A 27,876-nucleotide genomic window follows, 5' to 3' on the forward strand; every position below is an offset into this window, starting at 1 on the left:
GTTTAGGTTATTATTATTATTATTATTTTTATAAAACACTCATTATTTGAAGAGCTACTTGGAACCACAGAATAAATGTCAAGACTAAAAGAAACCTCAAAAATAATCTAGTCAAATTCTCTGGAGACCACTAAACTGAGTCCAGAAAGGACTATCTCTTTCTCCCTCTCCTTTCCTCCTCTTTCTCTCTCACTTTCTCTCCCTCTCCTTTTTCCTCTCCTCCTCCCCTGCCTCTCCCTCCCTTCCTTTCTCTCTCTCTCATACTAACAAAGTTCTCCCTGCATCCCCCCCCAACTACACCAGATAGTAACTAATTTAAGTCATCACCCTTACAAACAACAAATATGGAACACCTGCTGACCACAGGACACTGTTAGGCACAGAATACAATCTCTGATCTCAAGGGAGTGATAGGAACTAGAGGTGAAAGGATTGCAAAAGAAGGAAGGAGGAAAAGGAGAGAAGGGGGTGGTATAAGAGAGGAAGCATCAGTGCACACCAGTGCCCACTCACTGCCTCCAGGGCAGTAGGGCCATCCTAAGCAGGACCAAAGTTACCAGGCCCTAGAAGAGTTCAAGGAAACTTTCAAGAGCTTTTAACTTATGCTATGGGAATAGTCCGTCTAAAAGGAGAATCTGCTCCTGAATGTGGTTTGTATGAAATGGCGATTTGGGACAGATAACTTGCTATAGTATGACATTTATTCATTTCACATTTTTCAAAGTGAATGAAATAGTTGCCTCTTTTAAATAAGGACCTTGTTAATTTTATGCATTATTTGGACAAGTTTTAAGTGTGATTTGTAGGAGGTTGCAAATAGTACATTTTTAACAGTCACAATGTTTTATCACAATTGAGTATAATTAAGCTAACAGTAAATTAGATTGTATATTGAGTTTTTTTCCTTTCACATTCATCTGGCTGAGGAACTTGCTCCTTAATCATCTCCAGGAGGTTTGTTTGGTTTTGTTTTTGATGGGGGAAGGGACTAAAGGGGAGTTTGTGATTTATTCACTCCATCACTTTTTCAGTTGTTTCAGCTTTAACCAAATTTTCATAATGTAAAGCAATTGTATACAAATAGGAGGTAATCAAAGGGGGGAGAAGGATATTTTACCCTAAATCTCTCCTAACCCCAAATCCAGATCTCCTCTATACTATACTTTCTCTCCTATTTAATTTATCATACTGCCAGGCACATAGCAGAGGCTTAATAAGTGTTTATAGATTGATTACTTTTTTTTTAGGATCATAGATTTAAAACTGAAAAGGACTTTAGAGAATATTTAATTCAACCCCATATTTTGGAGGTGGGAAGACTGAGTCTCAGGAAAGTTAAATGACTTGCTCAAGGTCAAACAAGTTAAAAAAATGACAGAGGTGGCATTTGAATTTTCATTGACTCCAAAGCTTGTGTTCTTTTCCATAGACTATATTGCTTCTCTCTCTCTCTCTTTCTCTATATTTCTTGAATGAATAAGACTGGAGGATGGCTATAGCCTCCTTGTTATCAGTGAAATTGGCCATATTGGGGGGGAAGGTGATTATAACTTTCCCAATATAAAAATCACTAATAGCAAAGCTCTTCTGGGTTGTACCCAATCACATCTCCTGCATCAACATTTTTAGCTTTAATTCCCAAGCCAATTAGCCTACACATTATTTGAAGTAATGTCACTCAAGACTCTTTTCTTGGATTTACATTTAGAACTAGGAAAGCTAGTTCCTGTCCATGATGATCACAAGGAATGCTTTGTCAAAAATTAATCTGCATAATAGAAAGGCAAAATATAATAGAAAAATCACTGGTAGCTACATTTCAGATGAATTAGATGAACATAATTTTGTCCAACAATAAAAATATTGTAGATATACAAAACTGATTTGCATGAAAATTATGATAGATGAAATCTGAAGTCATATTTGTAATGACAAAAATGGTATGAGCTTCACTTTTTTTTATGGGTATGATTAAAAAAACCCCCAGCAATCATTTGTTAAGCATCTTGCCAGACACAGATACTGGGGGTACAAATGCAAAAGTGAGGCAATTCCTGCTATGTATGTATGTGTATAGATAGATAGATGGATAGATAGATAGATAGATAGATAGATAGATAGATACACACACACACATACACACACACGTACATATGTATGTATATTATATATACATATATATGTGTATATATATACATATATATGTATATATATACATATATATGTTATATATATGTATATATATATACATATATATGTTATATATATGTATATATATATATATATGGGGAGAGAGAGAGAGAGAGAGAGAGAGAGAGAGAGAGAGAGAGAGAGAGAGAGAGAGAACATATATAGGGCATTAGTGGCTAGATAAGGGGATTTTGATCTGGGGAGTCCCAGGAATGATGCTGGAGTCTTTAAATATTGTCAATAGATAGACAGTTTTACATATATGGATATGTGTGCATGTGTGTGTGTGTGTGTGTGTGTGTTGGGTTGTGTTGTACGTGCATGTACATGGATGGCTGGGGTAGGAAGTCAGGGTTTGTAGCCAACTAGATACAGTAGATTAGGTGAGTCTGCCACATCAGGACTACTCAGCTGCAGGGGTGGAGTTCCAAAGCTAAAATTACCTTCCTCCAGTGAGTTAGATGGAATTACTATGCTTCCTTTTTCAAGCCATGATTAACTACCAGTAAAAAGAGCACTGGATTTACCGTCAGAATACATGGATATAAAATTTAGCTCTGGCACTAGTAAGCTGTGTGACTGTGAGAATTTAACCTCTCTGGGACTCAGTTTCTTGATCTGTAAAATGAGGGGTATGTACCCCATGATCTCTAAGATCTATTCTGGTTCTTTATCCATGATACCAGATTCTTGCAGCAAATCCTGGGCCTTTTTGTGTTACCTTTGTAACTGTGTGGTAATATGGGCCACCTTGAGAAGAATATTCTCTAGTCCACTAGAAGAAAATTATGTTTCTATGGCCCTCCTTTATGAAATGTCAAGATGATGTATTGTTTTAGTTAGGTGTTAAATCATGTATCTGAATAAAATCATAAAATATTAAGAGCTATATGGATGATCTAAGCCAAACGCCTCATTTTTTACATGAAGCAACAAGGACAACAAATGTGGTACAGTGGAAAGTACTATAGAGACTTTAGGTCTATCAGGGACCATAAGATGGTGATAAAGTAGGAATGACATTATGTATATTACCAACCTCTTAGAATTGTCTAAGTATCCGATGAGATGGATGGTACACTTAAAGTACAATACAATTGTCAACTATTATTAACAAAATGTGAATCATAAAAGTTAAATGGCTTTGCCAGGGAAACATAATTACTGGCAGAGCTGGGTCTGGAATGATACACTATTGGCTAGAAAGCTAATGCACCTCCCTGAGTATCTAACTAGATACCAGGTAATAACTAAGATGTGAGGGAAGATGTGCCTACTTATATATCTCTTGTAGTTCTGATTCCATATGGTATTTATCTTACCATCTTAAAAAAAAATCAAAGCAATTGCAATAGTTGGGGCTTGCCTTTCCAATTAGTCTTTCATGGTTTGTGACCATCCATGTGCCGATGTCTAAAGCATTTTTTTTTTTACTGTCTCCAGACATTGCTTATAAAATCAAGTGGTTTAGAAACAGGTTATTCTCTCTTCCACTGACCCTTGGTCACCATATGTCTTCCTATATTCCTACCCTCCCATACATCCTTCCTCAGAAGCCTTTTCCCCAACCTTCCAATAGCTACCAGATGTTCAGCAAACTCACTCCCCCACTCCTTTCTGGGGTTGCCAGTTTAAAAAGGATAATGAAAAAGGTGTAACAAATAGGTCTCAACTGACCTCAAAACAAGCTTTAATTAAGAGATGGTTTCTTATTACACACACACACACACACACACACACACACACACACACACACACGCACGCGCTCGCACACACACACAAGGAGACAGAGATCAGAAAGGTTAATAGGGTTGGCTAAAAAATTATCTGGGGAATATAGGGCCATGAACCCCATGTTGTTATTTGGTTCGTAGTTTAAATCCAAGTGTTGATAATTCTTCTCATTTTAGATCGCACAGCCCTACTTTTCTATAAAACAAATTCAAAAATCAAGATTTGGCTGAAATAACATACATCAAACATTGCAGTGAAACCTTTTGAATAAACGGTTATGGTTACATGTGTAGTATAAGAAGACACTGAACCCCAAATCAGACTGTTTTCCCTCTTTACCTCCAAATCTCAACAACCCTAGTTTCCCTCAAGTCTCAGTTCAGGTGTGTCTCCTCCATAAAACCTTTTTTGATCCTGCCCTTTGCTACCTTGTATAAAATTATTTGTGTATATGTTACAATGATGTCCCCTCACCCCCAGTAGAAGGTAAACACTTTGATGGCAGGGACTGTTTAATTTCTATTTTGTACCTTCCAAATTGTCACAAGGACCATTTGTACCCGATTTGTGGTAGAATATTCCTGTATCGTGCTGATATCATCGGCCGCAGCGGAGCACACTGTAGATTGACCCCAATATTGAGATGTCATTTTGGTCCTCTTAAAGCACAAAGCACACACAACAACAACAACACCTTGTGCCCTCAAAACAATGCAACAGGACAATGAACTCAGTCCAGAATTGAAATTAAGGATTGAAGGCCAATTGATTTTTTATTCTACTTTTAGCTATTCTAAACTTCCCCAAGAAACAAAAGCACATTTTTAGACATCAATATTCTTCTGGTAGAGTGGCCAAATAAAGTGGTCAAGTGGTAGAGTGGCATAATTAAAAAGGGCGTCAGTTTTAGAGTCAGAGAGTCCTGGGTTATATTTCTGCCTCTGACAATACTACTACAGTTGTATGACTTAGTTATTGAGTTCCTTAATCTTTTAGGGCCTCAGGCCACTGTCTGAAACAGAAGGATTGAAAATCTGCACCAGGGAGGGGAAGTTTCTAAAACAGGCATCTTTACAAGGACCTACCCCACTGCCCTTCCAAATTCTTCAAATAATGGTATATAGCAGTGAGTCATATAATGATGCTAAGTTGCTGAAGAATTAAATTTGAATCACCCAGAGAGCAACAGAGAAGAATGTGGTTGGTATGAACAGGTTTGAACATATCACACACATGGATTTGTTCAAGGTAAGTGGTATAATTAATGTAATTAAAGTAATGCATGGTGGCAAGAGTTGAGGGAACCTCACAATATTAACAGACTAAAAAGAAGGTCACTGGAACATGAGGGAGACACCCCTGTGGAAGATTCATGGGAGGATACAAACAGGGGTCACCCAGAATGGGCAAGCATGATAGGTTGTAATCTGCACCACCAGACGGAAAATCCCAAGGGAGGTGATCACTCACCTCATTCAGATTAACACTTTTGCTGCATTGAATTGGATTTTTTGATTAAGAGGTACCAGAGCAGTGCCACAAAGCCTGGGGGGCTGCATGATTTTTACCTCAGACATAAATCCTTGGTATGAAAGCCAAGGAAAGGACAACAAAACCAAACAACTACCTTTATCCTTTGTTTCAGGAGGCTCTGAATTAATGCCCTGAATTGTCTTAAGCCAGAGTTTCAAAGGAAGTATGCTTTAAAAGGAAAGATACATTCATGACTGTCCTGCTTGCCTAACAAGCCTTCTCTGGAAGAGGTTTTATTTGTAGCTGGACGAGCCAAGGAGACCACTCTGAAGTGTCTTTACCTGGGGCCAGTCATTGAAGGAGAAAGCTTTGCAGCCTGCCTGAGGGCGAGTCTAGCATCACAATCACATCTTTCATCTCAAAGATTGCATCTGGTTAGAAAGGCTCCCTCCCATTAATCTCTTTTGTCAACATTTTCCAGTATAGAAACAGCTTCAAGAAAACAGAGTACATGGCTTTGTGACTGGAATGAAGCAGTCAAAGGCATGTTTTTCTAAGGACACGATGCCAGGAAGTTGATATGCTCTGACTTCCAGCTTGTATTTGCCACATGGAGAGAGCTCTAGAGGTTTAGTACAAGCATTTTCTAGCACAGGGAGCTAAGGGAATGACAGTCACACCATATTTTTGAAAGGAAACTTACCATTAGGGTGCTTGTTTATTTCCAAACAAATTAAAGAGGTCTTATTATGGGTCTAAAAATATGTGTGTCAACCAAATGACATTTTTTTTTCTTAATTAAAAGAGAAGCCTGGGTAGCAGTGGAGTTACAAATAGTTCTCTGTGAACTTGGATGTCTTCAGTTCAGTTGAGATGGTTTGCATAATCTCAGTATCAACAACATTCCACTAGCATATTTCTCTTTAAGAAACATCTCTTTGGTCAGTTTCACTCTAAGCCCAAGGACTAAACGGGGTGTATATAAACTTAATATTTCTCTTAACAAGAGTTAGGACATTCAGGGGTCATTATCCTGAGCTTTTTTGAGTTCCCTGAAGTCCATAACGTAATCCTCTTTCTAACTGCAAAGTTGTTAACCTACAGCTTAGTTTAAGAAACAAAGTTTTATGAATTCAAAGTATATCCTGCCTGGAACCTCTGCCCTGAACTCCAACTATAAGATATCTAGCCTAGTTTTCTACACCCACAAACTTGGCAAAAACTAGAAACAATTATGTCAGATCCATATGTATATCTACATACGCTTGAGTTGTCTTCCAATGAGACAAATCACCCTAAGAATATTTATCAGAGAAAAAGGTGAAAGACAATAAAACATGCTTATATGATTCCCTCCCTCTCTTCTTCTAGGAAAAAAAAATATTCAGTATGGCCTACCACTTACATGGCTTTTTTCCAATTTAGAAAGATTCATGTGCTTTCTGTACCATTTATTCATAGGAAAGGAAGCTTAAAACCAGGAAACTCTAAGACTAAAAATAAAGGGGGAAGGGGAACATGTCTATTCAAAGTCTTAGCTTCTCAGGTATAGCTACACAATGCAACAATTTCTTCCCATTTTAAACATACTTTGCAGTTTTACACTGAAGTTATGGGAAATATGTTTAAATTTCAAATTTTCTCAAAGGGATTGTAGATACTCCCAAGAACCTTAATTTTCATTTGGCATATGGCAAGCATTAAGAACCAAGATGCCTGGGACTCATCTTCATTCAGAAGTGTTGAAAATGAGTTCGTATAGCAAGCTGCTACTTTCCACAGGTAATAGATAATTTCACTCCAGCTGTTCCATCCCAACACAATCCTGCTTCCTTACTGTTTTCTTTTGCTACATCTCTTGGTAAGTAATTTCTCTGGCTTCAAGTAAGTTATTAGAGTTATTCTCTCTCTCCCTTGGTAGCATTTCATTTGCTTAAATAGAAAACCTGGGCAATTGCCCAGGCAGCACAGAAAGACACAATACAGAACATTTACATTGAGCCAATAAATCTTGGCCAATAAAAGTAAATGAGAATTTGATTAGAATTCCACCAATAACCTGTCACTCCTGAGCATTAAGTAGAAAGCTCTCTGTGCTCAACTACCCATATTTTCAACCAACTTCAACCTTCAGAAGCTAAATATAAAACTGCCATTTTTCTAATATTAACAAAACTAAGGTGCAAACAATTTAAATCTAGCATCAAATTTTTTGTACCCAATAGGCTCCTCCTCCTCCATTGCTTTAGACCATTTCCAAAGCATTCCACTCCATTTTCAGGATGCCCCCATATGGGGAATAAAAACATGGCAATTTAAAATGTTAGAACTAGAATGGAAATAGTCTCAGAAGCCACCTAGTTCAAGCATCTCATTTTACAGAAGAGGAAACAATGGCCCAGAGAGGTTAAAGGATTTGCCCAAAGCCACGGAGGTAGTAATGATCAGAAACAAGTTTTGAAGAATGGTCTCTGATTCCAGACTTTATATTCCTTTCCCTGTATCATATCTACTGAGCAAAAGCATGAGAAGTTTAATGAAAATCAAATTTCCTTTCAAACTTCTTTTTTCATTCTCTATTCTTTAATGAGAATAGGAATAAAAAACCAAACATGGCCTGGTGACTTGAGCTAAAGTTGTTTGTTATATATTATCTACATTTGAAGTAATTTTTAGCAGACTTGACTAGCTCTGCAGGGGGAGGGATGTAAGAAGAATCTTGTGACTGCTTCCTTGGTCATTCATGTCCTTTTGTCATGCTTCCACTTCAGGGACAAGGTAATTTTCAGACATTTACTATTTGGCTCTGTCAAAATACCCCAGGGCCACTTAATGTCAAATTGCTAAGGGATTACAAGATAAGGGAGAGTAAAATAAAAAAAAAATTTTTTTTGTAACACTGTGTGTGTCTAGGTACACATTCTGCAACTTGTAGAGATTCCACATTCCCCACACATAGGCCGTCATTTGCCACAGAAAGGGAAGGTTGTCAAGGTTTCACATCTGATTTGGTAAAGGGGTTGAATGTTAAGACAGCACCGTCTTAGAATCAGTTGGACCACAACCAAATTTGGGCAAGCAGGATGGCAAGGGGGCATAAGACTATGCCATATAAGGAATATTTGAGGACTGTTGGAGGACAAGAATTGGAAGGAAGTTCAAGTGGTAAAAGGATTAGGTCTGTCCCACTTGTCCCCAGAGGAAAGAAGCAAAAATGGTTAAAAGTTGCAGAGACAAATACAAGTAGCCTTGATATAAGGAAATTATTGGGTTTGGGTTTATTTTTTTTTTCGGTTGTACCCTACTCTTTGTGACCCTATCTGGAGTTTTCTTGGCAAAGATACTGGAGTGGTTTGCCATTTCCTTCTCCAACTCATTTTATTGATGAGGAAACTGAGGTAAACAGGGTTAAATGACTGGCCCAGGGTCATAAGTGTCTGAAATCAGACTTAAACTCAGGAACTCAGATTCTGATTCTAGGCTCAGCACTCTATCCACTGTGTCACCTAGTTGGCCCAAGATAAGGATATACTTCCCAACAATTAGACCTGTCCAAAAGTGGAATGATCTGCTTTATAAGATATTGAATTCCTCTTAAGTCAGTCAATAAGCATTTATTAAGCACCTATTATGTGTTAGGTACTGCAATAAGTGTTAGGGAAACAAGAAACAGAAAAAAACAGTCCTTTCTCTCAAGAAGTACAGTGAGACAATATTCAAATGACTGTATAAACAAGATAAATAAGGGATTGTGGATACTCTCACAGGAAAGACACTAGCCTGAAGGGAGATTGCTAGAAATCTTCCAGTTTAGGTTAGGTGACCATTTTCCAGAGTTATTGTAGAACTAATTCCAGTTAGGATAGCGGTTTCAGTAGGGGAACTCTCATTCAGAAAAGCAATGTGGTACAATGGTTAGGGCACCAGAATTGTGGGTCAGGGAAATTGGGGTTTAAATTCTGTTTTAGGTACTTATAAGTTATGTACCCCTGGGCTGATCACTTAAATCTCTCTGTTCCTTGGTTTTGTTTTGTGTAAAATGATGAGATTGGACTTGATGGACTCTTATGTCCCTTTCTGCTCTAAATCTGTGAACTCTGGTTCATCATAAGGATTTTATGATCTCTGACACTGAGTCAGAATCCCCATGCTAAATAACTTCTGATTTGGGTGCTTGGGAATTTTTTTAAAAAGCAATTGAATTTATACTAGAGTACCAATAGTTATCAAATATTGATGCATTCTCACAAAGATACAAACATACGTATGTGCCCATAAATAAAAATAGCAGCTTCAGTCTTTTTAGCCAGCTTGTTCATTTAATAGCTCAGCTATCTTTACCTTGTCTGATTTTAAATCCTCACTTGAAGCTGCTAAGGAAGTAATATCCGCATCAGGAAATATTTTTGATAAGCCAAAAAAAAATGTGCAGAGAACACTATGTACCAGTGAACTTGCTTTCCTTGCTCTCAAGGGGAGCTTGGAGGGAGAGGAAGAAGAAATAACCTGAAATTCAATTACAAAGGCAGACTTGTTGTTACCAAGCAAGGTAATTTAGCACTGTTAGTACTATCTCATTTGGATCTGATAAAGGTGACCATCATTCCCTACCCCTACCCCAAAGGCCTCCACTGCTTGCAATCCATTTAAATCTTTAACTGTTTAAGCTAAGTATGTCACCAAGGTAAAGGGGGGAGGTGAAAAAGAAGGGGAGAGGGGAGAGAGGTTGGAAGGGAAGAGAAGGAGGGAAGGAAGGAAGGTGGGAGGGAGAGAGGAAAGGAAAGAGAGAGTAATGGAGGGAGGAAGAAAGAAAGAAAGAAAGAAAGAAAGAAAAAGAAAGAAAGAAAGAAAGAAAGAAAGAAAGAAAGAAAGGAAGGAAGGAAGGAAGGAAGGAAGGAAGGAAGGAAGGAAGGAAGGAAGGAAGGAAGGAAGGAAAGAAGAGAGAGGAAGGAAGGAAGGAAGGAAGGAAGGAAGGAAGAAAGAAAGAAAGAAGAGAGAAAAGGAAGGAAAGAGGAAAGAGGAAGGGAGGAAAAAGGAAAGAGAGGAAGGGAGGGAGGAAGGAAAAAGGAAGGGAGACAGGAAGAAAGGAGAGAGGAAGGAGGGAAGGAAAAAGGGAGGAAGGAAAGAAAGAAGGGAGAAGGGGAGAAAGGAAGAGAAGTTTTAACTTTCTAAAAAGTATCATTAGGCAAAATCAAAGGAAATCTAAGAACCTAAACTACACAATTCAGAAAAACCAAAGGACATGAGCATTCCACACTAATTCCACTTATATTCTAGGTAACATTTTCCTTAAGACCAGCTGAATTCAATCTCAATGAAACTCTACCTAGAATGCTCAATGTCATAGCAGAATGATCTTAATCTGTATTCCTCTATTAGGAATACAAGATCTGGTTTATACCCTGAAAAGAGCATAATTAATCTCTGTCTCTTAGTAGCTGCTACTTAATAGTTTGAAAATGAAAATTCCATTAAATAGAACCTTTACTGCTAGTTGGCATTGCCCTGACTGTATTTAAAATGATCATCCTCAATCCTTAAAGTTAACTTATCTTTGTTCCATAGACATAATGGCCCTGGGCAGAGTCAAGCAATAGTTTTAAAATGATGAGTGCATGCATGGTAAGTAAAATGCTGGGAGAGCATAATGAACCACAGCATCAGGAAAGGCCCCTTGTAGGAAGTGGCTGAAGTATTGAGCCTTGAAGGTAAATAGAGGTACTTAGAGGCAGAAATGAGGAAGGACAGCAGCAGACATGGGAACAATTTCTGAACAGACATGGAGATGGAACAGCAGAAATCGTCTTCCTCCTTAATTCTCATTAAAGGTCACCACTTATTATGTCAATGGACCTTCGGATCTCTCAGTATGGCTATTCCTTGCAATGATAGTCACATAAACCATTCACTAATCTTGTCCTAATGATGTCTATGTTCTCCCACCACTCCCACAACGTGCGGGGGGGGGGTTATCCCCTACTTCTCCTGGCATTACCTGGGTACCAATGCAGCACAGGGGCTATCCTGTTCTCCCGAAGGCTTCTTACCTCAGTTGCTGAATTTTGTTGATTATCCTTCCACAACATTATTTATAAAAACCATCTTCTCTCCTCTCTCACTGATAGTGCCTCAATGCTAACTCTCAGCACCTCTTCTCTGGACTGTCATAATAGCTTGCTAACTAAGCTACCTTTTTCCAGACATTCCTCTCTCCAATTATTCTTCCAACAGCTGCCAAAATAACTTTCCTAAATTGACCATATCATTATTTGGCTCAAGAACTTTCAGTGAGTTCTGGATGCCCTCTAGGATAAAATAGAACTCCTCAGCTGAGCGTTTAAAAGCCTTTGCAATCTGGCTCTAGCTACTTTTCCTGACTCATTTTATTTTACTTTCCTCACTCATTCCATGATTTAGCCAAACTACTTGTCTATTTTCCAGAACTCTGACTTCCATCTCCTGACTGGCATAGGCAGTTTCCATCATACCTTGAATATGCACTCTCCTCACTTCTCTTAGCATCTCTAGTTTCCTTTATGACTCAGCTCATGTGTCACTCACTACAGGAAGCCTTCTTGATTTCCCCAACCATTGTTAGCATTCTGTCTCCCTTCAAATTATTTTGAATTTATTTAGCTGTTTACTTGTTAGATTTCTCAATATAATGTAAGATACTTTGGGGAAGGGAGCCTATAGTCATAGTTCTAGAGCTGGGTATCTACTCTAATCCTTTCATTTTACATATGAAGAAACAAAGGCCCAAGGAGAAGTGGTTTTCCAGAGGTCACACAGATATAAGGTGCAGGAAGTAGCATTTGAACAAAACCCTTTCATTCTCCCAAAATAATTGTTCTTTCCACTATGCAAAACCACCTGCTTTATATTTTATCTTTATCTCAGTATCTACTAACATGCCTTTCACATAGTAGGCACTTAAAACAAATACTTGCTAGACTAGATTGAATTGAAGTGCTCTGTGACCAGGACTTCCTTATCCATTTATGTATTTTTCCTCCCCATAATTTTTCACTGATAAAAAGCTATAGCCTATTTATGCCCATCATGCCTTTCTCCATTGTCCTTTTGGTGACCTATAATTTTCATTCCTTTAAGATTATGGTATTTATTATCCTGTATATAAAAGAAAGTGGAAAATTGAGGCAACTTTCCAGACAATTCAAGAGAAAAAAATACCACCACCCCAAACATTTGTTTCATCTTAAAATGTACTTTGTTTGTACACCTGAATTAAGTTGAATACTTTCTCAAATTAGGAAAGAAAGCCTTTAAGATGCATGTAAAGAAAAAGAAATCCTTCGCTGATGAAAAGGAACAGTGAAATCGCAATTCAAACAGCTTGTTCCTCCCCCAATCTCATCTAAGCACCTCAGAAAACATAGAACAGTGTTTGGAAAGGCCTAATTAGAGTCAAACGATGTCCTTCCCTGCCTAAGTAATGTCATCTCTTCCTTTCTAGTCTTTAGAAGGAAAACATATGACAGGCTGAACTCCATACAAGTTTTCGAAGTGGGCATTTACTTGTGTTCCATCCTCCTTTTCTGTGACTGTGTTCTTTTTTTTCCCTAGGAATCCTTACCAGACAGCAGCTAAACTAAGTGAATGTCAATTTTGCAAGAGACAATGTGGGCAGAAAAGACAATTTGAGGGTGTTCAGGAGAAGGAAAAGCCTGAGTATGATGTTGAAATATGAGACTTGGCTGGCACAGACAGAAGACAACATGAGGCACACATTCTAGAGATTCTTCACAAACGTGGGACAGTGACCAGAGCACTGGCCTTGGAGTCAGCAGCTGGGTTGAATCCCTGGCTTTACTACTGACTAGCTGGGTGGATGTTAAGCAGGTTACCTCACATATCTAAGGCTTATTATCTCCGTCTGCAAAATGGGAGAATTAATATTTACTCTAAATATTTCATTGCATTGTAAAGAACCATGCAATATTTAAAGTGCCTTGTAATGTTTAACCCTGTAATATTTAAAATGTTATTTTTGTAGGCACAAAGAATTGGGAAAAAGAGATGCCCATCAATTGGCTCATCCAATTATGGTATATGAATGTAATAGAATATTATTCTACAGTAAGAAAAAATAAATGAGGAACTCAGAGAAACATGGGAAGATCTACATGAAAGATCTGCAGAAACAGAGGAACTCTCTAATAACATGAATGCAAATGAAAAAACCACTACAAGGAAGCAAAACTCGAAAAAAACTAGAGTAGTCCTAGGGAACAGATAATGCAATGTACTTCTCTCCTCTGGAAAGGGACTACTAGGCCAAAGTGTTGTATACCTTGCAGATGAGATCATTGCCCAACATGTTTTGGCTCAACTGTTTTTCTTTGTTTTTTTGTTATATGGGGGGGGGGCCCAAGTCAGGCCATGATGTATCTGAATATCTGAAAATGACTAATGTAAAAACAAAATACATCAATAAAATTTATTTTTTAAAATGTGTTTATAAAAACTAGATACTGGTGGCAGATCCAAGATGGCAGCAGAGTATAGGCAGGAATTCAGCTGACCTTTCCCAACATTCCCCTCCACACAAATTTAAAATTACTTCTGAGGAAGAATTCTGGAGTTGCAGAGCCAACAAAAGGTCAGGGTAAGACTTTTTTTTTCCAGCCCAAGACAACTTAGGAAGCCAGAAGAAGAGGTCTCTAACAATGGGGTGAGGGTCAGTCCAGAACATAGGGCCCATAGTATCCCAGCAGAAAGCCTTGGAGGCAGCTGAGACAGCAATAATAGCAGATATAAGCAAGGAAATTACATTTTGCTAAAAGATACCATAGACAATGGAGCAATAGCAATACTAAGCATATATGCACCAAATGGCATAGCATCCAAATACTCAAGGGAAAAGTTAAATGAGGAAATAGACAATAAAACTTACTTTTGAGAGACTTCAACTTTCCTCTCTCACAACTAGATAATATCTAGCCATAAAATAAATTTTAAAAAGCTGAAGAGAATACAATTTTAGAAAAATTAGATAAGATAGACCTGTGGAGAAAATTGAAGGGCAATAGAAAAGAATATACCCTTTTCTCAATTACACATAGCATCTTCACAAGAATTGAGCATGTATTAGGGCATAAAGACAACACAAACAAATGCAGAAAAGCAGAAATAGTAAATTCATCTTTTTCAGAATATAATGCAATAAAGATTACATTTAATAAAGGGCCATGGGAATGTAGATTAAAAATTAATTGGAAACTAGGTAATCTAATCCTAAAGAATGGGTCAAGGAACAAATAATAGAAACAATAAATAATTTCATTTAAGAGAATGACGACAATGAGACAACATACCAAAATTTGTGGGATGCAGCCAAAGCAATACTTAGGGGAATTTTATCTCTCTAAATGTTTACATCACTAAAATAGGGAAGGAACAACAGATCAATGAATTTGTCATGCAATTAAAAAAAAACAAACAGAAAAAGAACAAATTAAAATTCCCTGATTAAACACTGAAATGGAAATCCTGAAAATCAAAAAAGAGATTAATAAAGTCAAAAGTTTAAAAAATGTCTTAATAAATAAAGCTCAGAGCTCGTTTTATGAAAATACCAATAAAATAGGTAAGCCATTGGTTAATTTGATTTTTTTTAAAGAAGAAAACCAAATTACCAGCATCAAAAGGGAGAATTCACCGGAAATGAAGAGGAAAATAAAACAATTAGTAGGAGTTATTTTGCCCAATCATATGGCAATAAATCTGACAACTAAGTGAAATGGATGAAAATTTATAAAAACTATAAATTGCCCAGATTAACAAAATAGGAAATAGAATATTTAAATAATACCATCTTAGAAAAAGAAATTGAATAAGCTATTAATGAAAAAAGAAAAAATCCCCAAGACCAGAGAGAGTCATAAGCGAATTCTACTAAACATGAAAAGAACAATGAATTCCAATATTATGTGCAGTATTTAGAAAAAAACAGGCAAAGAAGGAATCCTACTAAATACCTTTTATAACACAAATACGGTTCTGATACCTAAACTAGGATGAGCAGAAACAGAAAAAGAAAACTATAGACCAATTTGCCTAGTGAATATTGATGCAAAGATTTTAAATCAAATACTAGCAGTATGTCACAAAGATTGTACATTATGACTAGGTGGGATTTATACCAGGAATGTAGATTGTTTCAGTGGTAGGAAAACTATCAGCATAATTGACCATATCTAATTAAAAACAACAACAACAACAACAAAAATCATATCATTGTCTCAATAGATACATAAAATTCTTTTGATAAGACACAACACTCATTCCTATTAAGAATGTGGAAATCATAGAAATAAATGGAGCTTTCCTTAAAATGATAAATAATATTTAGCTAAAACCATCAGCAAGCATTATCTGTAATAGGAATAAGCTAGAAACCTTCCCATAAGATCAGGAGTGAAGCATGGATGCCATTATCATCATTATCATTATTCAATATTGTACTAGACATCCTAGCTATAGCAATAAGATTAGAAAAATAAATTAAAGGGATAAAAATAGACAATGAGGAAACAAAACTATCACTTTGCTGATGATATGATTATATACATGAAGAATCCTAGAGAATCAACTAAAAAACTAGTGAAACAATGAACAACTTTAGCAAAGTTTCATGACATAAAATGTTATAAAATTATTCCATATAAATTACCAGAATTTTTATATATTACCAACAAAGTCCAGCAAGAAGAGATAGAAAGACAAATTCCATTTAAAATAACTGTGAACAATATCAAATACTTAGGAGTCTACCTAACAATACAAATCTAGAAACTATATGAACACAATTACAAAACACTTTTCACACAAATAAAAATAGATGTAAACAAATGGAGAAAAATTAATTACTCATTGATAGGCCAAGCCAATATAATAATGACAATAAAATGACAATTCTACCAAAACTAATTTAATTATTCAGTGCCATACCAATTAAACTACCAAAACAATTTTGTGTAGCTAGAAAAATAATTTAAAAATTCATCTGGAAGAACAAAAGGTCAAGAATATCAAGAGAATTAAGCGGAAAAATGTGAAAGAAAGCAGCCTAGCAGTACCCCAGATTTCAAACTATGTTACAAATGGTAATTATGAAAACAGTCTTTTACTGGCTAAGAAATAGAGTGGTGGATCAGAGGAATAGATTAGGTATGTAGTAAAGAGTAGTAAATGGCCATAGTAATCTAGTGTTTGATAAACCCAAAGATCTTAGCTTTGGGAGTAAAAACTCAATCTTTGACGAAAATTACTGGAAAACTGGAAAGCAGTTTGGCAGAAGCTTGGATGGACCAAAATCTCACACCATTTACCAAGATAAGGTCAAAATGCATACATGATTTAAACATAAAGAGTGATATCGTAAGCAAATTAGAAAAGCATGGAAAATTTTACCTGTCAGATTTATGGATAAGGGAAGAATTTATGGCTAAACAAGAAGTAGAGAGGATTATGGGATACAAAATGGATAATTTTGATTACCTTAAATTAAAAAGATTATGCATAAACAAAACCAATACAGTCAAGATTAGAAGGAAAGAAGGAAACTGGGGGAAAAAAATTTTACAGCAAATTTCCCTGATAAAGGCCTCATTTCTCAAATACATAGGGAACGGAGTCAAATTCATATAAATCCAAGTCATTCCCCAGCTGACAAGTGGTCTATAGACATGGACAAATGATTTTAAGAAGAAGAAATCAAAGCTATTAATTGTCACAAGGAAAACTGTTCTGAATCATTACTGATTAGAGAAATGCAAATTAAAACAACTGAAATACCACTTCATGCCTATCAGGTTGGCTCATATGACATAAAATAACAATGACAAATGTTGGAGGTGATATGGAAAAAAAAAACTGGACCCTAATGTATTGTTGGTGGAGTTGTGAACTGTTCTAACCATTCTGAAGAACAATGTGGAACTATGCCCAAAAGGCTATAAAACTGTTCATACCCTTTGACCCAACAATACCACTATTAAATTTGTTTCCCAAAGAGATCAAAGAAAAGGGGAAAGGGCCTGTATGTACAAAAAATATTTATAGTAGCTCTTTTTGTTGTAGCAAAGAATTGGAAATTACATGATCTGATGCAAAGTGAGGCAAGCAGAGCCAGGAGAACATGGTATACAGTAATAGCAATTTTCTATGATTTTCAACTGTGAGTGACTTGGTTATTCTCATCAAAGCAATGAATTAAGATGATGATGAAGGACTTACGATGAAAAATGCTGTTTATATCCAAAGAGAAAACTGATTGAGGGCAGACTGAAGCATCTTTTTTCACTTTTTTATTGCTTTTTATTCACAACATGATTAATATGAAAACGCTTTGCATGATTTCACATGTATAATTGATATCACATTTCTTGACTTCTCAATGGGCAGGGCAGGGGCAGAAGGGAATGAGAGAATTCAGAACTCAAAAGTTTAATGAATATTAAAGTGAAATAATAAATTTATTTTTATAAGAGAAAAAAGTTGATACATGTGACTATTGACTACATTGTGAAATCCAAGTGTATTGCACTGTGCTTGTCATTAATAGATAGAAGATTTGCCCCTAATTGGAAATTTAGCAACTCTATAGCATCAATTATGCAGGTTCTCTTAGATTGTTTCTATATAGCCAGTTCATTCAATGAGTTTTTCCAATTACCAGGATTCAATAAAAGATGAGTGGCTATGAGCTTCCTCTGCAGCACTGGCTTTGTGGTTTGGACCACACAAGAAATATTTGAAATCATGAATTACAAAGCAGTGTATCAGAGGAGTCTCTGTCCAGAAAAAAAAAAGACAAGAGAGAAAAACCACTGGAGTATGGCAGTCAGACTTAGGGAGGTGGCTATTTGATTACATTTTGTTCATTTATTGAATTTTGTTATATCTGCCTTCTACTAAAATCCTGCTTTGGTACCTTCTTATGTCATGGAGGTGAACCTGTGTTCTCTAGCGATATGGCTTGGGACCACAAGCTCTGAGATGTCTAACTGGTCTGGAAAGGAATCAAGTATAGGTCCAATAATATTTTTGTCCTTTGTTAAAGGATTCGCCTAGGTTAGCCACAGAGTAATGCAGTTCAGGGAGCATGGCAACTCTCACAGTATGTACTCGTAGGGGTTTTATGATCTGCACTGGTGGAGAAAAGACCCATCCTGGTCAAACTTGGGTCTTCGAAATTTTTAAGTACTGAAGTATGTATTACGTGCAGAGCCCAACAGTAGTCAAATGAAGTAGTGTATGCAAAGTTAGAAGGTCACAGATCTAGGACTAGAAGGGGCCTCAGAGGCCATTTAGTAGAATTCCCTAATTTTACAGGTGAGGAAAGCACAGAAATGGTGGGAAAAGTACTGGCTCTGGAGTCAGAGGAACTGGGTTCTAAATACAATCTCTGATATTTACTATTTGACCCCTTGGCCAGAGTTTCTTCATCTCTAAAATGATGTGTTTGGACTAGACTAACTGGACTCTGAGGTCCCTTCCCTCCTTCTAACCCTAAAGGTAGGATACTGAGTTCAGTTCTGGTTTTTTTTTAATTGAGGCCAGTGGGATTTGAACCCAGGTCCAATGCTTTTTCCGCTGTGAATTCTTTTTCAAAAATTTTAAAGCATTCTGCCAATCTCGGCTTTTAACTGCAATTATAACAAGTAAAAAACTAAAGACTTAATACTTTACTTAAACATAAGACTTAACTATGTCTTGTAGGTAGATAGATAGGGAAAGGATAGATAGGAACCTGTAGGATAGATAGATAGGAACCTGTGATTTCATTAATATAGGGCACTCTACCTAAGCAAGGTAGGTAAGTAGTTAGAGCTTCATACTCTACCAATGTAGGTCTGCACTTTAAAAAGTAGTCACCATTTTTGCCTTTTTGTAGCTAGATACATACAAACTATAAGCCATAAAACCTGCTTTTGGGAAGCTGATATTGAGAGCAAATTTGTTCTATCTCATTGGTAAAGAAGCAGATCTTGATTGTTCACAGGCTCTAGGAAAAGGAGCTATCTCCACAAACCACTAGGAGAATGTGAAGAAAAAAAGAGAAAGTAACTGGTCATGCATCCATCTTTTCAACTGTGCTCATGCCTGGAGAACAACAGTGTCGTCTCTAACACTGTTCACTATAAACTATTTCTGAACAATCTTCAATCAGCAGAAACCCAGATGGCATTATTGTCTCTAATTCATTTCATTTTTGTTACTGCAACCAGCAAATCTTTAGCAGCTAAGACAGAAAGTTGGCTTTCCAACCTGAGACCTGCACTACATAGCAGACTTTGTTGTGAGTAGTAAGTCAATACAAATTGACCTGAACTAAGATAGAAAAACAATACAATCATTTTGAAAGCCATACAAAAGGGGAACATGATATAGCTTTGAAGTATGTGGCTAAATGACTAAACATAAACATGTGTTTGAATATACATATACACATACGTATATTAGATGTATGTGCATATACATGCATGTATGTGTGCTTACACATACACAAGCATTTCAACAATTCTCCATTGATAAACATGGTCAGAGAAAACTTCAAATAAACTGTGGATCTTCTCTGCATTGCTCATCATAGCTATTACAAGACACAAAATAGACTCCTAGACTTTGAAGGAGCTCTGATTTCATTCACATGGATTCTCCATCCTGTGATGTGGACTGCAACTGATCCAAGCCTGGAAGGCAATGTGGTGTATTGCAAAGGGTGCTCCATTTAGAGTTCCAGTGACTTGGGCTTAAGTTATGCCTCTTAAGTTATACATACTCACTGCATGTTTTTACTTCTCCAATAATATGTGGCTTATATAGCACTCTAAGGTTTACAAAGGAATTTTTTTTAACATTATCTTCCTCATAACAGCCCTGAGAAGTGGGTGTTATTATTATACCTCATTTACAGATAATGAAATTGAGGCACAAGTGAATTTATTTGACTAGCTAGTAAGTGGTTAAGTATTATTTTGAACTCAGGTCTTCCTGACTCTTGATTCAGTGCTCTATCCAACTAGCTGCCTCTAGAAACTGAATCCATATCAGCAAAAAATTACTTTTACAGATCTGACGCAATACTGTCAGGAAATGTTTGGGCTATTCTGTAATGCAGGGGATAGGTCACTGGAATACAATACACTGCTAGTTTCCTTTTACTGGACAACTCAGCCCTTTCTATTGTAGAAAAAAAGGAAATCATTAAACAATAAGGAAGAAAAGGGTCATCCTACAGCTTCCTTTTGATGTAATAAAGCTACTACTTTAGAGAATGGGGTTTGTGATCGCTGCAGAGATAATAGGGTTGCTTTCTAAAGCCACAATTGGTATTGATTTGCTAATATTTTCTTTCCTTGGCATGATTGCTAATATTCTATTAAATATATCATACTTCACTGTAGTCCCTACTTGATAACTAAGATAAGTCAATCTAGCCATTCTTATATATACATTGCAGGCTTCACTTCTCAAAATTTTCAAAAACAAAGTAAATCTCATAAACATCAGTAAATTTTGCAGTTTTCTAAAAATTCTTTATGTAAGAAAGGCTTCTTCCCAATACATGACATTAAGTAGTAATTGTAGTAGTAGTAGTAGTAGTAGTAGTAGTAGTAGTAGTAGTAGTCATAGTAAATGAATAAACAAATAGAAAATGGAATGGAAATTTCTTTTTGGTTTAACGTTGAAGCAATTCCCCCACATATTCTTCCAAAGCTATTCCTCCGCATATCTTATATCCCTGATCATTTTCTCTCATTTTCTTATAGGAAAGACAGTTTCTCTCAGGTTTGTTCATTCACTCATTCATTCAACAAACATTTTCAAGCACCTGCTATATATTGAGACAGCAAGGCAAAGTGGAAACAGAACATGCCTCAGAGTCAGGAAGACATAGCTTCCAGTCTTACTTTCATCTAAAATCATTAGCTATATGACTCTGGGCAAGTTGTTTGACCTCTGAATACCCCCAGACAATTATCTAAGACTGTACTTTACAAAGCAGGTACCCACCTGCATCAGTAGAGGGAGTTTTCTAACTGAGAGTTCCCTACACAGATATTGCAGGTCCGGTTAAGAAAAGTGCCATGCAAAGACAAAACTAAATAGTTTCTGCTATCAAAGAACTTATATTTCAATAAGAGGGAAACAAGATGTACAGATAAATATGAAATTTATACATATGGGCAGAGGTCCAAAGTGTGAGAGAAAAAGTGAAATTATCCATGTGTGATATAATCCTAATTGACATCTCTTTATAGTGCACAGTCAAATACTCAAAAAGACATTTGATCTTACCTATTTGGATATTCCCTCCTACAATGCAAATCATAATCCATCTGTGGTTGACCTATATCACTCTTGTCCATATCTTGCCATGAATTCACCACAGAGGGTCCACCCAATGTGTCAGAGGCCTTCACTTTCTCCTGACTTCCTGAGGGTGTCAGTGTAGCATGGGTTCTCTAGCTACCATTCTTCATCCTTGCTATCTGATCTATGACTAGCCCATTCCTTTTCCCAAGGTTTTCCTTCTGATCTTTTTTTACTACTGTTCTTTGTTTTAATCTCTTATCTGTTAGATACTTTACCCTGCTCATACGCCTCACAGCCTGAGTAGGCCTAGAAATCACCTCTATATTGCCATCTATGTGATACTGGACAAGTTCCTCACAAACTGTAATGTTCCATGAGACAAAATGTCAAGTTTGGGGAATAGATGGCAAGCCATTTTATTTGGAACCAAGATTTGGTTAGCGGAAGTCATATGAAAGGATTTTGAAAAATGCATACAGTCTTAGATGAATGTAACTGATTATTATTTCAAGGATCATAAGATCATTGAATCTGAGATGGAAGGAATGTCAGAAGACATCTACAAACCCCTCATTTACAGATGAGGAGACTGAGGACCTGAAGTTAAGTGCTTGTCCAATGTCACACAGGTAGTAATTGTCATAGGCAAAATTTAAATCCAGGTCCTTTTACTCAAAGGCAATGATCTATTGTGTGGAGGTTATGCATCAGAATATAGGATTCTGCCAGGAAATACAACTTTAGTATTTCTCCTTGAGTAATTTTCTTCTTCTTCTCATATTCTGATTGCTGTAAAATAGAGATAGGGAATAATCTTTCTTACTTACCTGTGGCAAAAGGATAACACAGAGATCCATGATTATACTATTGTGAGTAGAAAGAATCATACCATATATACCAAAGATATTATAAGTCATCATCTTCATGTACTTAGATGTTGAGGACAACAGTCACAATTAAGATGATGATGATGGAGTTTTTTTTATAAGGCAGAGTAGATTTGGCTTACTGTAGTTTTCTCATTTTCCTCTATTCATTTTCCATCATAAATAATGTGAATGGCTTCCAATCACAGCTACTACACACTGCTCATCAAGGATTTCCTTGTTTTAGGTCCCTAACTCTCTGGGGATTGCTGGCATTTTAGTGAATAAAGCCCCTAAAACATAAAGCTATGTGAAAGTAAGAAAAGTGTGTGCTTTCTAAGGGGTTGTGCATTTCCCAAAGCACATATTTGATTTCTGGGCATAAATGTGTATTCGCTTAAATGTCCACATGTTCCATGTTATAAGATCATTATTCTTACTCTGCAAACAGGGAATTTCTATGTTTTCACAGAACCAGATTTCCACCCAAACATTTTACTCAAAAAATTACCAATAGTGAGAGCATGGAAAGGACTTCTGCTTAAAGGGAATCTCATTGCATTGTCCTGAATTCACAAAGTGCACCGTGCCAAATGGTGAACTCTTTCAGTGACTCAAAATATTTCAAGGTCATTGTTAAAATATGCACACACTTGAAGAATGTCCTAACTGCAAACACAGGAACAGCAATGAGTTTCTGTAAACAATTAGCCCCATGAGGTATGAGGCACATAGATAAATCAGCTATGATTTTCAATTAATTTTAAAGCTTTCCATCAGTATTTTTTAATATTTAAAATTATTCTGGTGTAGTTAACGATTTATTCACTTAAAAATTAGCCAAAAGATTTGAATTCATAAAAGGCACATTTGATTTACATACACAAAATAGACAGGCCATTGTGCAAACAAAATCATTTATGTACATGTGTAACACAATTGTGTTAGCAAAGCACAAAGCCTGTCTACAAAAAGTGAAGGTATACATTTTAAACCAAACACTTTACAGTGAGACCATATTATCCATTCTGAGCATATTCTGAGCTATCTCATCTGGGAATGCACAAGATCACAGTATCACAGACTTAAAGAATTGAAACTTCCCTTTAAAATGTCACCACCTTGTGAGCAAGGGATTGTTTCATTCTTTGTACTTGTATCCTTAGGCCCTAGGATGGGGTTTGGTACACAGCAGGCACTTAATAAGTGTTTGTTACAGGTGAAGAGCTGCAATAGAGAGAGGTGATGTAATTTTCCTAATCACACAGGAAATGGGTGCCAGAGCTAGGATCTGAATCTACATCCTCTTACTACAAGCCCAATCCTCTTCCCACTGAAGCATTTTGTATGTACACTCTCCTTAAAGGAATGAGAAGAAAGGAAGATTTAGAGGATCAAATCCCTGTCACTTGGATTAAAGTCTTTGCAGCAGATATTTCCTTTCATGGAGGTAGATATGTTCATAAAAAATGGCTTGGCCCATGAAAGATTAGCCATTGGTCTCATGAGCATTGTGACTTATTTTAAGCGGATCAACATAATTGTTTAAGATGTCCCCCTCACCCTTACACGAAGATTAAAAAATAAGCTATTTTTTTCAGGTTTTAAAAAGAAAGATCTTCAATATTAACAACACTGAATAAAGGACCACATTCATTTGCTTGCCATAGGGTAAGTAAGATATAGATGAGGCCCTCTTGAAGAAAATATTAGCTTATGTAAACAGTGCTGAAATCTATCCCAGAGTCCCAATGAACAGAAGCTTATTCCACATCTACTATGTGATAGGTATGTTATTAGTCACTTTCAGTTCTTAATCATTATGTAACATTTTTCTACTTTTTATGTGCACCAAAATTCAAAAGTTGCTTCTCACCTTTATTTTGATACTGAATCTTCAAAGTGATGTGATTTTGGTCCTCTTTGAGCATGAAGGACAACAAGTGAATCTTCAAAGTGGTGAGGTAGAAAGGGGAGCAGACCTCAGATGGTGAGGCAGGTGATGAGGAGGCCAGAATGCTGGCTTTGGAGTTCAGAGGACAAAGGGTCAAATCCCAGTTCTGCCACTTACTATCTACATGACCTTTGACAAATCACTTCCTCTAGGTGGGCCTTAGCTTCCTCATTTAAAAGACTAAAGAGTCAGTGGATGATAAGATACCATCCAACTCTGATGCTTTAGTTCTATGACTTGACCACTTAGTATTTATATGAACATAGACAAATCACATAAATCTCTCTGACCTTCAGTTTCCTCATCTGTAAAATAGGGGGACTATCAGAAAGTATTAATATTTTTTATACTACCTATATCACAGAATTTATTTTAAGGAAAGCAGGCAGTGTCATATAAATGTGAATTTCCGTTACTATTCTTTTGATTTATACTTCAAAAAAAATGTCTCTTCTAAGAATATTTCTAACCCTATTTCAGCCTGGATCATTTGCTTTCACAATCAACAAAGAGATAATCTAGCACCGACTTTATTTCAAGATTCCATGTACACCAGGGACTGATCAAAGACTACTAACTTAGTTCCCATTCTTGAGGCCAAGGATAGTTACAGCTTTTGCACACATCTGAATTTAGCTTTGTGGCCTAAAAATGACAGGCTAAAATCATTTGCATATGTAATATCTTCATTTTATGACTTATTTAGACACAAGTTCCAATTTACCAACAAGATAGCTCATAATCTTTAGATTTTATTTTGCAGAGTTTTTAGAATGACTGTAACAATACATCAATTCATCATTACATCCTTCAAGTCCTGTCCATTTGAATTTTTACTGGGCAAGTCATTTGCCCTCTCTAGGTCTCGGGTTTCTAATAGATAGGCTTTACTAGATGGAGGCATGATTTAAACATTACTTCTGTTCTATATCTTATTCTGGGAGAATCATCATACTAGAAGGAAGGAATTTATTTAGCTAAATCATTCCATTTAAAATCTATAAACACAGACATGCTTATATAAATATATATATATATAATATGTATATATGTATGTATATCCACATATATGTATATATATGTATATAGCTAAGTACATATGTATAATTAAAATATATATAAATATATGTATGTATGTATATATACATGCATGTATGTGTGTATATATATATATATATATATATATGTAAACACATGTGTATGTGTGTACTGATGCACAAGTATGTGTTTTAATGATCAAAATGTTCCCAGGAAGAAATTCTTTTCAAACAAAAAGTTGTTTTCCTATAATATCTGTCTGATATACTTGTTTCATTAGTCTTATTTATTGCCCCAAATCCCCCCCAAGTAAACTCTTACTCCAAAGCCTCATCCCTAAAATGGTGGTACTAAACCAGCTGACCTCAAAAGTTTCCCTCCTGGTGTTAAATCAATGAATGTCTTCTTGCTATGGAAGTGAACCTGTGTTGTTGAAGTCTCCTCCTTTGTGATAGAGAAGGACAATTTCTGGAAGGATCTACAAAGCTGGAAAGAGTTTGAGGGGGGAAGAAGGAAATAAATATTTACATAGTACCTACTATGTGTCAGGCACTATGTTGAGTGCTTTGCAATATTTCATTGAGATTGGAGTTATGATCAACTATATGTACATTGCCAGAGACAAGTCTAGTTAACATCACAAAATGAGAGAATTTTCGAATCAGAAGGTTCTAGTTCAATCCATGCTTCAAAAGGCAGCTGGGTGCAATGGATTTCCATTGCTGCATTTATGGATTTATTATTTATGTTGGATTGGAAATCAAAAGACTCAGACTCAGTTCTGTCATGTATATGACTTTGGATATGTTATTTAAAGTATCTGGGTACCATTTTTCATATTTTTGAATGAATATCCTTATTCCTAGAAGCAACATCTCTCTTAATGTAGCCCAATCTCTGAACAGCTTTCTTGCCTGTCATATCACACTGTTCAGTTGTTTTTTGTTTGTTTGTTTTGTTTTTAAGTCAAACTATGTATCTCTATTCCTTTCATATGGTATTTTTGAAGTGGAATTTTTATACACGTGACAGATTTTACATTTATCTTTATTGAATTTCATCTTGTTAGACTGAATCCATTGCTCTAGCCCAGTGTCATCAAACTCAGTCACTAAACCATATTTATGGATCCCTTTGGGCCAAATATAGACTTAGAAAACCACATATTAACATTATCTATGCTGTATTGTATTTTATTTATTTTGTTAAATATTTCCCATTGCATTTTTTATTTTTTCCATGCTGTACTTGGAACTTTCCCTCATATTGGGCAGACTCTTAAGGAGTCTGAACGTGAGTAAGCAGCGGCTAAATTATAAGAATCCCAGCCCATGGCTAGACTTTAAGAATCTAAGCTCCATGCTGTACTTGAGACTATTGCTGCCATGCTTCCTCTGGCAGTGTGTTTGATACCTCTGCTCTAGCATGTCAAGCTCCTTTTGGTTCCTGATCTGTCATCGTGTGTCAGCTATCCCTCCCAGCTTTGTGTCATCTGCAAATTTTATAAGCATTCCATCTCTTCCTTTATCCAGATCAGTGATAAATGTGTTAAATAACTGAGCCAAGAATAAATCCCTAAAGCACTTTGGGGAGACCTTGCCCTAGTAACATATAACTACTAATGTCTAACCTTTGACTCTAGACGTTCTACCTGATCTGAATCCATCTAATTTTATTTTTTTTCTAATTCACATCCCTTCATCTTATCCACAAAAATAATATGGGATATTTAAACAATTGCTTTACTAAAATCTAGAAAAACTGTCTCTACAGTGTCTTTAATTAGCAAATGTCAAGAAAAGGAAATGAAGGTAGTCTGTCATGATCATAATTTGTTCTTAATTAAGTCATGTTGGTTCTTTGTAATCACTGCCTCCTTTTCTAGATGTTTACTACTCCTTTATTGATCCATCTTGTAATTTCCCCTGACATTAGTGCTATGCTTACTGGTCTGTAGATTGCATTCTTTATTCTTTTCCCTTCTTTGAAAATTAGTATAATATTTACCTGTATCCACATTTGCCTCACATAGATAGCCATCTCCATCTCCATGATCATTCAGATATAACTGATAGTGGCTAAGCAATCACATATGATATTTCTTTCATGATCTAAGGATAAAGTTCATTTAGGCCAGGTGATTTAAATTCATCAAGGACAGCGAGGTGCTCTTCTTATTCATGTTGGGTATCAACTCCCTTCTAGTTATTTTTGTCTGCCATTTCAGGGCGAAGGTCATTCTTCTTGGAAGAAAAAAAAGAAGAAAACCAAGAA

The 27,876-nt window shown here is 36.3% G+C and overlaps 1 protein-coding gene and 1 pseudogene across 1 annotated transcript in view; both read right to left on the reverse strand.

Annotated features, from left to right (window-relative positions):
• LOC144457205 (ribonuclease H1-like) overlaps positions 1 to 4,574 on the reverse strand; it is a 32,724-nt pseudogene extending 28,150 nt beyond the window's left edge.
• ANGPT1 (angiopoietin 1) overlaps positions 1 to 27,876 on the reverse strand; it is a 327,917-nt gene that overhangs the window by 282,696 nt on the left and 17,345 nt on the right.

The sequence above is a fragment of the Phascolarctos cinereus genome, unplaced genomic scaffold (assembly GCF_003287225.1).
Source record: "Phascolarctos cinereus isolate Bilbo 61053 unplaced genomic scaffold, phaCin_HiC Scaffold_4;HRSCAF=312, whole genome shotgun sequence".
In the NCBI taxonomy this organism is placed as follows: domain Eukaryota; kingdom Metazoa; phylum Chordata; class Mammalia; order Diprotodontia; family Phascolarctidae; genus Phascolarctos; species Phascolarctos cinereus.